The sequence below is a fragment of the Gekko japonicus genome, unplaced genomic scaffold (assembly GCF_001447785.1).
Source record: "Gekko japonicus isolate JY-2015 unplaced genomic scaffold, Gekko_japonicus_V1.1 scaffold3327, whole genome shotgun sequence".
NCBI lineage: Eukaryota > Metazoa > Chordata > Lepidosauria > Squamata > Gekkonidae > Gekko > Gekko japonicus.
Window position 1 is genome coordinate 96,471 of NW_015173781.1, and position 12,600 is coordinate 109,070.

The 12,600-nt window shown below is 48.5% G+C and overlaps 1 protein-coding gene across 1 annotated transcript in view; it reads left to right on the forward strand.

The window, feature by feature from the left end:
* EMP1 (epithelial membrane protein 1) overlaps positions 1-12,600 on the forward strand; it is a 37,228-nt gene that overhangs the window by 4,263 nt on the left and 20,365 nt on the right. The window lies entirely within an intron of this gene.

The window sequence follows — 12,600 nt, forward strand, 5'->3', positions numbered from 1 at the left end:
GGGTGGATCCCACAGATACATTCTGCAAAGGGTGGTGTTTTCCTGTTGCACAAGGAGCTTCTGCTGGAAGCTCACTGCAGCAGGGCACGGCTCTCTGCCCCAAAGGAAAGCGCTTCCCTTAGCAGCATGAGTTCCTGGGAACCCACTCTGTGTGCACAAAGCTAAGGCGCTGAAGCTCTGGGTACTACCAAGATTCTGAATGATCAAAAGCCTTTAGTTTTTCCTAGGGCAACAGGAAGTCAGACAGTAATAGGGAGGTGAGATTGCACTGATGAGGTTAGGAAGGTCCAAAAACCCAGTTTCCTGTCCACTTGGAGTCCAAACCCACTTTGAGTATGATTTTTCTGGAAGATCATCCCAAAGTAGGTTTAGGAAATTACCCAGCATGGCAAGAGAAAACCTGGAAGGTGGACAACTGCATGGTGATGTGTGGAATTTGGAAGGCGAGGAAGGGCTAGTGGAAGCAGCCAGCCCTAGAGAGTAGGCTTTGAAGACTATTTGAAGAGACTTCTGGGGAGAGGCCATAATTCTGTGGTGGAGTACATGCATATCGAGGTTCCATCCCACAGTAGGGAGCTCAGGTTTGGATCAGCTGTTGGGAAAGACCTTTATCTGCCGGAGGCCCTGGAGAGCTGAGGTCTGCCAAGCCAGAGCAAACACTGTGTTGGATGGGTCAAAGGTCTACTCCTGGACGGCTGCTTTGCTGTGTGCTAAGCAGAAGCTTTTGCCATGTTGACCCGACTGGAGTCTGATGTGTTCAGCAAGCCACAACCTCAACCCTCTTCCAAACCCAGCCACTGTTGTTGCTTTCATACCCTAGACGTCAACAGCCAGATGCTGAAAAAAACAGGATGATTACAGGAAAAGATATTGTTTGCACCATGTAGAAGTGATGAAAATTTGTTCCCATTTATTTCTTGGCCATTTCTGATAGTGATTGTGTGTGCACGTGTGCAGGGGAGACATCTCAGGATCTGAAATGGAGGCTTGCAAGTTACAACTTTGAAGTAGTAATAATGGGTCCTCATTCTCATAACACAGGGCCTTGAGAGTAGGGTTGCCAACAGGCCTGGAGAAAAATGTCCTGTCATTTTAGCAGAGACTTAATGGCATGTTATTTCCTAGGTGGTGTAAGGTGTTATTTACCTCCATGCAGGGCTTTCTTTTTTTTTTTGAAAAAGAGGCACCGGAACTCTCAAAAGGGCAATGAAGTTTTCGATCTGTGTACTGAAAACTCATGAACTTTTAAACATATTTAAAAGAATTTTGTCGAAGAGGTTCCGGAACTCTGTTCCAGCACATTCCCCCAGAAAAAAGCCTTGCCTCCACGACATAAAAAGCTTTAGCGGAGCATTTCCATGCTATAAGTCTCTACTAAAGGGAAAGGACTCACACCTCAGCTTTGTCTGGTGTTCCTTAGCTGGGCAATAAGATTTTAAACTTAGGTCCCTGCCACATGGCTGAAAAAAATACGGGCAAAGTGCAGCTTTTCAGAGCCGCACCAAAAGAAACACGCGGTGGCGGGATCACATAGATCCCCTGAGCCGCCGCGCCATTGCTCCCCGGCACAATCAGATGCCGGGGAGGAAGCCACCGAGCAAAGACTGAGACAGCCGACTGCGCATGTGTGCGCATGCGCAGTTCGGCCAGGAGCCTCGGACGTGCCGGCAGGACGTGCAGGCGATCCCATGGCCGTGCTTGATGCGGCCTTTCTGGTAAGTCTACCTCTGTAGGTGGTTTAAGTACGGATTTTCGGCCTGAAGGGCCGGATCGGGGATGGGTGCGCAATGCTTCCCAGATGTTGCGGTGGGATTGCGCCCATTTGCTGCGCCCTCAATCCGTCCCTCTTCCGGCCCTAAACCTCCCGTGTGACCGGGGCCATAGACAGATATAAAGCCAAACACCTCATGTGTCAGGAAATACACACCATCAGTTATCTGTCCTTAAAACAGATGTCTTAAGGAGCGTACAGATGGCACTTAAAGGTGAATCCAACTGCTGAGGGGAAGCAGGACTGGGTCTAGTGGTGCTGCCTCTGACCTGGGGAGGATGAAAGAAGGCCCAGCAGAGGGACTGTGACTCACTGGCAGAATACTTGTTTTACTGGCAGAAGTTCCCACTATAATCCCTGGCCTCTCCAGTCAGAGGTGCTTAGGTAGCAGTTAGAAAAGAACCTTCTCTGCCTGAGACCCTGACCAGTTGTTGCCAGTCACAGTTGATAGCACTGGGGCTAAATGGATCAATGGTCTGGCAGTATTAGATAAATTCCTAAGCCTGGCCTTCTGATAAATGGGACAGTAAAATAAATATTGATGGAGATCCACAGTGATCACAGTCATTTGACAATGTTCCTAAACTGACTGTCAAATGGCTTAAGGTTTCTGTCTTCCAAGTACTGGACAAAGAGCACTCAAGGATATCTCTTCCCAGAATGCTTAGTGCTCAGTTGTGTGGCTGCATTTTATCAGTTAAGGCTGATATTTCAGGCAAGATTCTTACAAACTTTAGCAGACCATTGTTTATTTACTCACTTTATTTATAGTCCACTTTTCTCACTGAGACTCAAGGGGGATTACACAAGAAAAAATAATGCACTCAAAGAGTATACATACAATCAACAAACCAAAGTGTTTTACATAAGCACTCAAAAAGTGTACAGAAGGACATAAGATGCTTCCACGGGGAGGTCTTGTTCGGCCCACCCCCTCCAAACTGTTGCTGGTCTTGGGGGGGGGTTCTGCATGACATTGTTTATTCAGTTAGTGTCCATCTTTCTCACTGAGACTCAAGGTGGATTATAAAACAAGGCTATAAAAACCAGTATAATACATAAACAATGCAATAAAACTAGTTAACACAATTGCAGAACAATTAAATAAATACAGTAATAGAAAAGTGAGCAATGTTTTTGAAATTGGTCAGCAGAGACACGGACCCCTGTTTCTGAATCCAGAAATCATCTCAGCTTCTTTGCCTGAGTACTTTTGGTTATTTGCAAAGGGAAAGAAAAGTATTTCATTCATTTAGACCTTTCCTTTCTTCTCCTTTGCTTTAGCCTCACAACAACCCTGTGAAGTAGATTAGACTGAGACACCCAGCAAGTTTCCATGGCAGAGCGGAGATATGAACATGGATCTCAAAGCAAGCTTAGGGAAAGTGTGGAGGGGGAGGTGCAGATTTCCACACGTCCCACCCGTTTTGAGCCTATAGTGATATGCAAACCTCAGATTTTTTTTTTCAAAGTGGCTAAAGCCCACTGGAAGTAGAGTGGAGATCATGGGCACAAAGGAAAAGTAGTGTTGCCAACTCCAGCCTGGGAAATTCCTGGAGATTTGGGGGAGGTGCCTTTGAAAGGGGAAATTAATGGATTGATTTCATCTAGAATCTGTGGTATACCATAAAGTTTGCCCACCGCAGCTGCCATTTTGTCCAAAGGAACCGATTTCCGTAGTCGAAAGATCAGTTGTAATTCTGGGAAAACTCCAGACTTCACCTGGAGGTTGCCAACCCTGGGGGAAAGAATGAGGAATTGCCCTATGCTGAGGCTGCACTACAACTGTAAATACGTTTGCAGCCCCTATGAGACCCAAACAGAAAGAACCATCATTGGATTCCTTCTACTTTCTCGAAAGTTACTGCTGCATAAAGAGGTACGTTGAGACTGCCCCCTTCCTGTTTAGTTTGGTGTGGTGGGAAAAGATTTCTAGCCAATTAAAAGGGATTCCACCATGTTTACTCATTTTATTGCAAGAAACAGGAGCCCTCAGACCACTGGAATTTGGGAGAAAACATTTGTAGCCAAGGTTGGAATTTTCTTTCCAGTGTAAAATTGAAGGAGGAGAGTTCTGCTGTGCTGGTTGCTGCCAAAGATGTGGGTGGGTGTCTGGGGAATCCTATATTCCCAGCTGGCCCCACCCTATTCCCCACCTCTTAAGACATCATTTTTACTCTTGGGAGGCCTCTCTGGTAATTATGTAGGGTGTGTGGACACATCTCTTGATTAAAAAAAAGAGCAGAGTGCAAGCACATGTTTCCATCTTATAGACTCTGGTCAGAGTCTGAGTAGTGCTAAAAGCAGAAATGTTGGAGTCCAATGTCCATGTAATTGATGTCACTGGGCAGTGGCCCCTCTAAAGGAGGGGGAACTTGGAAGGGAGAGGAGCCAGAAAGGAGGAGGAACAACTCATTTAAGTGCCCTGAGAGTGGAGCCACAGCTCAGCAGTAAAGCATCTGCTTTCCACGCAGAGGTCCCAGTAATTTCCCTCTGCCCAGACCCTAGAGCCCGGCTGCTAATAAGGGCAGATGATATTGTTCTTGATGCATCAGTGATTTGACTGAGCAGAAGGCAGGGCCCCAAGGGTTTGCTACTGGCTCTTTTGTAGTGCTGTTCATTGCCAATTAACTTTACTACAGCAGGTGGGTGCTGAAGGTGATTTTCATGAATACTCTTTAACCATCTCCTTGTACCCCATTCAGCCCCTCTATAAGTCAATATTCTTCCATACTGGATTTTAAACTATGACCATTATTCTAGATAAATTAATGCCAAGTACAAGGTACAAGTACAGCGTTCCGTGCACCTTGATGTTTAGTCATGCCGGCCACATGACCACGGAAATGTCTTCGGACAGCGCTGGCTCTTCGGCTTTGAAACGGAGATGAGCACCGCAACCCTAAAGTTGGATTCAACTGGCTTTCGAGCAAGGGAACCTTTACCTTTACAAGGTATTCGTGTACGTGATGCTGAATCAAGCATCCAAGACAGAAAACTTGTTGACAGCCATCTGTCACTCCGGCACTGATAGCGTCAACCATCTTCTGCAGCTGGGCTTGAGCTGCTCTAATTAGTGTACAGTTTTTACAGCTCGGAGATACATGTTATCACTGTTTAATTGCAGTCAATCAAGTCACTGGTAGGTAAAGCAAGCTCAAGGCAATGACCAAGCAGGAAAGTTGTTCAAGAATTGGGAGGGAGCTGGCCTCATTTTTCTTCCCACAATGACTAACATGCCTATACGTGGGCGGCCAGCTAATAAACATTTTTCATGGGCTAGTAACTTTGTGAAGTCACTCACAAGGCTACCTTAAAGGCACAGCTGCCAGCGCTACCTGGAAAGTTGGCGATTCTAACCAGGAGCCAGATGTATGGCACTGGAGATGAAACAGGAAAGGTATTTCATTACTTCTTTGAGACTTTAAAAAAATATTGTGACACAAAGTATATTTTCTTTCTTTCTTTCTTTGTGATAAGTCATAAAATGCAGCAAGCCTCAGTTATGAAAACACGTGTTTTTATTGCCCCATTCAGCTCAAAGGCAGAGTATGTACATGTATATTCTTGCAGTGGGACTGTGGCCAAAAGCAAGTGTCAATGTGAGAGCTAGGTTGCATTTCTGAATTCTAATTTGAATCCTCTAGGTTTACTTCTCCTCTCTGTTCTAAAATCATGAAAATTACATTAGAAGAGTTCCAATATGGCAAATTATTTTTTTTTCTGGCACATTTATTTTACACCCCCTCCCCACCATGCTTATTTGCTTCTGAGGCAGGTCTCACTAATAACAGTTAACACAGTAACACAAGAACCTCAAAAGAGCAATCAGTAACAAGTAAGACCATCAATAAAACCAGTGGATAATGTCAGCAGTGTTCTGTCACAAGCCTTGCAATGATAAATTTCACAATAAGAATCAGAACAGAAAGGGGGAGGGGATACTTGAAGATAAGCTTTAGGGAGCACACCTGGGTGGCAACTCCAAGTGCTTCATGCATTAATTGAGCAATAGTTACAACATTCTTATAAGCCAGTATTATTCTCCTCATACTACACATAGGGACTGAAGCTTAGAATGGGTAGTACTTGCCTAAGGTCACTCAGGTGAGTCCATGGCTAGACTGTGATTTGAACCAGGCATTTCCAATTCAAACAAATGTGTTATTCTAATTCTTGAATCGACTCATCTCTCTTTATTTCTTACTTCCCTGTAACTCAGGAAAAGGAAAGCAAGGAATAACTAACTGAGTAGGTGTGGCAAATGACTGTTCTTAACAGGCAGGACTCCTTAACCACCTACTTGTTCGTAGAGGTGTGTCTCAATACCACATCCCATTCAAGCATGGCTTGTGGCTTGGTTGTGGCAAATGAACAGCACCTCTGGAACGTTAAATGCATGCAGTTCTTCCAGGACTAACATTAGCATTTCCGGATAGTTTTTGGAGCCCCACAACTGCATGAGTGCCCAGTGCCAATCCCTGGTCTCCCATCGTGCAGCCTCACCATAGGCCTCCTTTCCCTGGGCATTCAGGATGCTGGCAGGACCTTCCTCTTTTGAGGTGCTGCCACTTGTAGCAACAGCACATGGCTCCTCCTGTTGCTGGAGCATCTGCTTCTTGCCTTCATGAGCAAATAGCTATGGCCGTTAGGAGCCTCTCTGCTTGCTTGCCTCCGCCAGCCACATGCCTTCAGGCCAGCAGCAGGTCCCCCTGTGGAGACTGGCGGTTACAGCTGCTTCCATTCTCAGTCGGTAGGCCAGAAGCCGGGGATGTTGCCGCTCAAACGAATGAGTTGCAGTGATGGAACCCCTTGCCTGTCTTCTTCAAGGTCCACAGGGAAAGGGGCAGGCAAGCAATCAGTGTGGCTGCTCCTAGGGGCAGCAATTATTGAGAGCCTGCCAGCTCAACTGGGGGGAGGGGGAATAGAAGGCAGGCAGAGGGGGGGTCCTCAAAAAAGGAAGATACCTTGCTGAATCCCCAGCCACAACCAAAATCTGGCCCCGATTTGGATTTACAGTGGCTTCACACTTCGGTAATGTATTAGCTGAGCCTCTAGCCCGGTTAGGGCTGTGACAGACAGGGTCTGCTGAATGCATGGGGGTGGGGGAGCAGGAGCAGGACACCAAGTCCCACGTCTGATCTCCAGGCACAGATGGTCTATGCCCACAGAAGCTGTTTCAGGGCCCCAGAGTGAGCAAGAACCCTGGTGCATGCAGCGGTTGCCAACTCCAGATTGGGAAAGCATGGTGATTTTGGGATGCAGCATAGGGAAGGCCGGGTTTGGGGAGGACAGGGACCTTAGCAGGGTATAATGTCATAAAGTCCACCCACTAAATCAGCCATTTTTTCAAGGGAAACAGCAGACAAGTTGCAATTCCCAATCTCCCGTCCCCACCAGGAGGCTGGCAGCCACACCTGCCACTGCCCTAATTGCTGGAGGCTCAGATCCTCCTTCTGAGGGTTACACACATACTCAGATGCCTTCAGAGACCATCAATGAGAAAAGCTCAAGGCAGGCCTGGATGCCGGAGGCCTTTGCCAAGCCCCCAAAGTGATGAAGGCAACCAGAGCAGCTGAACCTGGGATGGGCCTCCCTCGCTAAATCTTAGAGGCGAGTAGGAGAGTCCAGCAACACCTTAAAGGATAAAAAAAAAATGTGGGTAGGGTTTGAGGTTTCTGTGAGTCACGGCTCCCTCCTTCAGAGGCGGGTGTGTCTCTTAAGGTCCGGGCGGATGGCTGAGGCACAGAGAAAGCCTGTCGGGCTGCTTGGACTCCAGCGCCACGGAGGCTTCCCTGACCCCTTTGGCCCTCACGCACCCAGCTGCTGCTGCTGCTGCTTCCTTCTCTGGCCGCTTTCCAAAGACCTCTCAACGCCTTTGGCAATTAGCCATTTGAAAAGGGGGGGGGGAGAGGGAATGCAGGATTCTCCCAGAGACCGGGGCACAGAGCAACTCGAAGCAATGCGTCAGGTACGGCTGCCAGCTCTGGGTTGGGAAATATGACGCCCTACAGTCCACCCCGCCAAAGCAGCCAGCTTCTCCAGAGGAACTGCTCTCGATGGCCTGGAGATCAGTTGAAGCCCCCGGGCACCACCTGGAGGCGGCCGGTCTCGTGCCGCATCTTTGTAGGCGCCCGAGGAGACCGCCGAGGAAAGCCGTCCGCGCTCCCCTCCTGGCCCCCTCTCCCCGCCTGGTTCTCCTTCCCTGCGCCTGCCCCGCCCCTCCTCCCCGCACGTCTGCCTCTCCCGCCTCCCAGCTCTCTCTCTCTCCCCCCCCCTTCCTGCCGAGCCAGCTCAGGTCACGTGGCGCAGCAGGGTCTGGGCGCTCCTCTTCGCTGCGGCCATTCCCCGAGTGAATCAGCGAGAGCCGCGATGGGAAAGCAGAGACGTCGCTCATGTTTTCCATTCCTCCCCTCACCGCAGGCTGCAGCCGAGATCTTCCCGCCAGGGCGCTTGCCCGAGCCTGGCCCAGCCGTGTGAGGCGTTGCGGGGGAGGGACGGAGGGGGAGTTTCCACCGCTTCATCATGGGTTTCCCCTCCAGGGAAATGCTCCTGATCACCAGCCAGGGCTTTCACACGCAGCTGCCTTCTACGGAGCGAGGCCGTTAGCCTGGCACCTGGCACCGGTTCCCCAGGGGCGCAGGCCCAGTCGCTGTCACGTCACCTGCCCCCCTCCCCCCTCCCCAGTCCTTTGAAGTGGGGCTCCCACAGATTGAACCTGGGAGCTTCCGAGGGCGAGGGAGGTACTCTGCCTCGCAGTTCAGTTGCTCCCTTCCCAGCTCCATTTAGCCCCTTTAAAAACTTGCTTGGTTTGATTCCCCGCTGCGTGGTTATTTATACGTTGCTAGGCCGTTAGCCCTCCAAGGCAATGCGGGCACGTGCAGAGTACAAATAATCCCTGCTCATAAAAAGAAAGAGGCTTGGAAGTTTTACATACCAACACACGCCCTCCCAGGAGATTTTCCCCGTGGGAGTACCCGACCTGCCCAGTCAGGCTGAGGTGTCAAGGACAGGGTGTTCAGGCTTTGCACACCTGTGGCATTGTAGGTGGGAATGGAACAAAAAGAGGACTCTACCAAGAAGGCAAGCCTAGGCAGTATTGATTTGGCTTTGGCTTTTGGATCAACACCTCCCTGCGGTCGGGGCTGGGTGGGGGGAACCCTGATGTCTCTGATTGGCAGCTGGAAGTGATATATGTTGCAAGAGTTGCAGCTAGCTTGATGAGCATTATTTTATGTGTTCCTTTGACTGTTGTTAATGGTATGCTTAAGTTTGGTAAGCAACCTTGGCGTTGCAGAAAGGTGGACTATACATATTTTAAATAAAGAAACATATGAGCCAAGGAATGTTGAAATCCTCACATTACGTTGCCTGATAAGAGGTTATCCTGGGGCACTGAATTTCCCATTTATATCCTCCCCCCACAAAAAAAAAAAAAACTAGTTTCCTGTATCAGGAAGGAAGAGTGACCTCACTCTGGGAGTGTGTGCAACTGCACTTTCCCCTGGAACAAAATTCATAGATATTGTTCCATTCAGAAGGATTTGAGACTCCTCTGATGCCAAAGTGTCACATTGTCAAAACTGTGCCTCCCCAGGATCTAGACAGAATACAGGACTAAGATTCAACTGCCCTCTTACTTCCTCATTCTGGAAAGGATTGGCTGGATGAGTTAAAAAGACCCCAGTTGCAGTCATACTGATTCTTGGATAGGTGATATGCTCTGTTGAGGGAGATACCCAGTAGCTGGTTTATCACAAGCCTTGCCCTGTATAGTTGTATGCTCCAGCTCTTGATTAATCACTAATTTCCAAATGGCGTAGTCCTTGATTTAAGCCACTGTTAGATCTATTACTCATCCTTCGAATAAGATTTAGGGTGTGTGGTTTTTTTCTTGCCAGTGGTTGATAAATTTCTGAGGAAGGGACAAACCATAGTGAAGGAATGCAGCACACTGTAATCCTTCCTGGATGTGTTTCTGGAAGGCAAGGCGATTGCAAGCCAATTTGAGACTCCTTAGGGTAGAGAAAAGTGGGGTATAAACTCTCCTCCTCTTCCATGCATTATGAAAAATTAGATGCTTGCTGCTATACTGATTGGTCAGTTCCATTGCACACAACTCCTTCCCCCACTTGGCTACCCAATCAGCAGTCTTTCCGCCCTCTGCCCCACCTTCTTGCTGCCATCTTTTCGCTTGCCTCTATCCCTCATCCCCTTGTCCCCCGCACAGCTTTCTAACCCCATTCACAAATTACAGTGAGTGCACATACAATCAGTGTACAGTGTGCACTTGATTATTTCTTAGATGTCTATAGAGTAATTCTCTGTTGACTGTAATATATCAAGTGTTGATATACAACTGAATGTGTGGAAGAAACCCCACATTTATCCAGGGACTGGTTCCTGGTTTCATATGCAAAGTGAACACGCATTTGGCTCTTCCTTTCAAACAGATGGGCACACATACAGGCAGGATATATTCAAACATGTAAACAGGGCTAACGTGTATCCGTGGGGAGATGAGGGGTGCCTGTCAGGTGAGCATGCTGGTTGGTAGCTATACCGATGAGCCAGGAGGAGGAGAGGTCCACTGGTGAGCATCACCCCAGTTGCCCTGGCAACTGAGACACCCTCCTCTATTATTGCCAGAGGTGGGATTCTCTTTCTCTCTTATAGGCTCCTCATTCTCCTCTGTCCTTCCATGGTGACTATTTATTTACTTATAGGCTGCCGTTCCCTACAAGTAGGGCTCAGGGTGATTTACAGCATGTCTCAGATTAAAATCTAAATTAAAACAACCGATAAATATCAGTAGGTAAGAACAATGCACATGCACATACACAGGATGGGGGGGGGGGAATTCAGCTCCCCACCCTCCCTGGGCGGAGGGGTTGCGAGGGATGGGGGAAGTGTATGAGAGTGCCAGAGAGTGCCCCATCGCTGTCCTCAACGAAAGGCCTGGCGGAACATCTCTGCCTTACGTGCCCTGTGGGAAGGTAGTAGCTCCCGCAGGGCACAGATGTCTTCCGGCAGAGAGTTCCACCAGGCAGGGGCCAGGGCTGAAAAGGCCCTGGCCCTGGTCGAGGACAGCCGGACTTCTCTCAGGCCGGGGACCACCAGGAAGTTCTTATTCCCTGAGCGTAGGCTTTTCATGGTGAGGCCTTCCCTATCATAGCAAACTGCTTGCCTGACCTTGAGTAATAGGTCGAAAAGGCGCTAATCGGTGCTCTCTTGGGTTAGAACAACTCAGCAACATTGTGTTTGAGAACTTGTGAGATTTAATTCATGCCTCTGAGCGTCTTCAGAAATTACAGCTGTTTTGGAACTCCCAAAGGGTCAGCGCTGGGCAAATATTCCCCTTTCCTTCCCCATACCAGGCAGTGTTTCTGTATACTTCATCTGTCACCACCAAAAGCTTATGCAAACATTCAAGTACTTCTGTAGCATTCAGCCAACCCTCCCTTCCTCCTGTCACGACTAGCTGATGATCCAGTGAGTGAAAAAATTGAGGGAAGCCTCCTCTACTCCCCTCCCCCACGTGTGTCTGTGTAAAGTGCTGTCAAGTCACTGCTGACTTAAGGCGACCCCAGCAAGGGGCTTTCAAGACAAGGGAGAAGCAGAGGTGGTTGGCCGTTGCCTTCCTCTGCAGTCTTCCTCAGAGTTCTCCCACCCAAGTACTAACCAGGGCTGACCATGCTTAGCTTCCAAGATCTGATGAGATCAGGCTGTACCATCTCCCCTCCCCTCCCCTGGCCCACTTGTGTCAAACTTTCATTCATGACAGGTATTAAATGCAAGCAGTAGTTGTATTCTACATGTGTGAGGCTGTATGAATGGGGGTTTGGTCAGTTTGGTGAGAGCCAGTTTGGTGTAATGGTTAAGTGTGCGGACTCTAATCTGGGAGAACCGGGTTTGATTCCCCACTCCTCCACTTGCACCTGGCTGGATGACCTTGGGCAAGCCGTGGTTCTGATAAGAGCTGTTCTTGAAAAAGAGCAGTTTCTGTCAAGAGCTCTCTCAGCTCCACCCACCTCACAGGGTGTCTGTTGTGGGGAGGGGAAGGGAAAGGAGTTTGTAAGCCGCTCTGAGACTCCTTTGGGTAGTGAAGGGCGGCGTATAAATCCAATCTCCTCCTCCTCCTCCTCCTCTTCTTCTTCTTCTCCGCAGTGACCATTTCTTCTCTGTGCCCCTTTTCCAAACAGAGTTTCTACATGCTTGTGTCCTCTTACAGTGCCTGGCTTTGCTGTCGGGACTCATAGGATCCTCTGGTCTGAAATACTGAGTAACCAGCAGTGCAATCCTATGCAGAGTTACTGCAGTCTAAGCCCACTGATTTCAGTGGGATCAGTCTGGAGGAACTCTGCTTAGGTTTGTACTGCAAGCTCATGAATGCATTCATTGTCCCCTCACTCTTCCTGCATTCCAGATTGGTGGTACAGATTTGATATTTTCACATGACAGAAATGAAGGGGCCAGGGTTACTTTTCTTATTCTTTGTTCAGAGGTGTAAAAGGGGGGGGGTGTTCTTTGAGTTGGGTGAGATCACATGGACACAGTGCATATTTCCATTGTCCTTTTCTGCTATGGCTAGATGTAAATATCATCAAACTTCCAATATGTTACAACTTAGACCTAAACAGCCAGAATCTTCCAGTTCTACTTTACCCATCGGCACTGCCATTTCCTGTTTTTGGAGTTGGAGATATGGTTTGGAAAGTCACCCTGTCACTTATTTAGAAGGATCTGACAGGGCTTTAGGGAATGAATTCTTCTAACCACATAACAGCTGGACTGGAGACTATAAATAAGTGCTACACCACAGTGTCTCC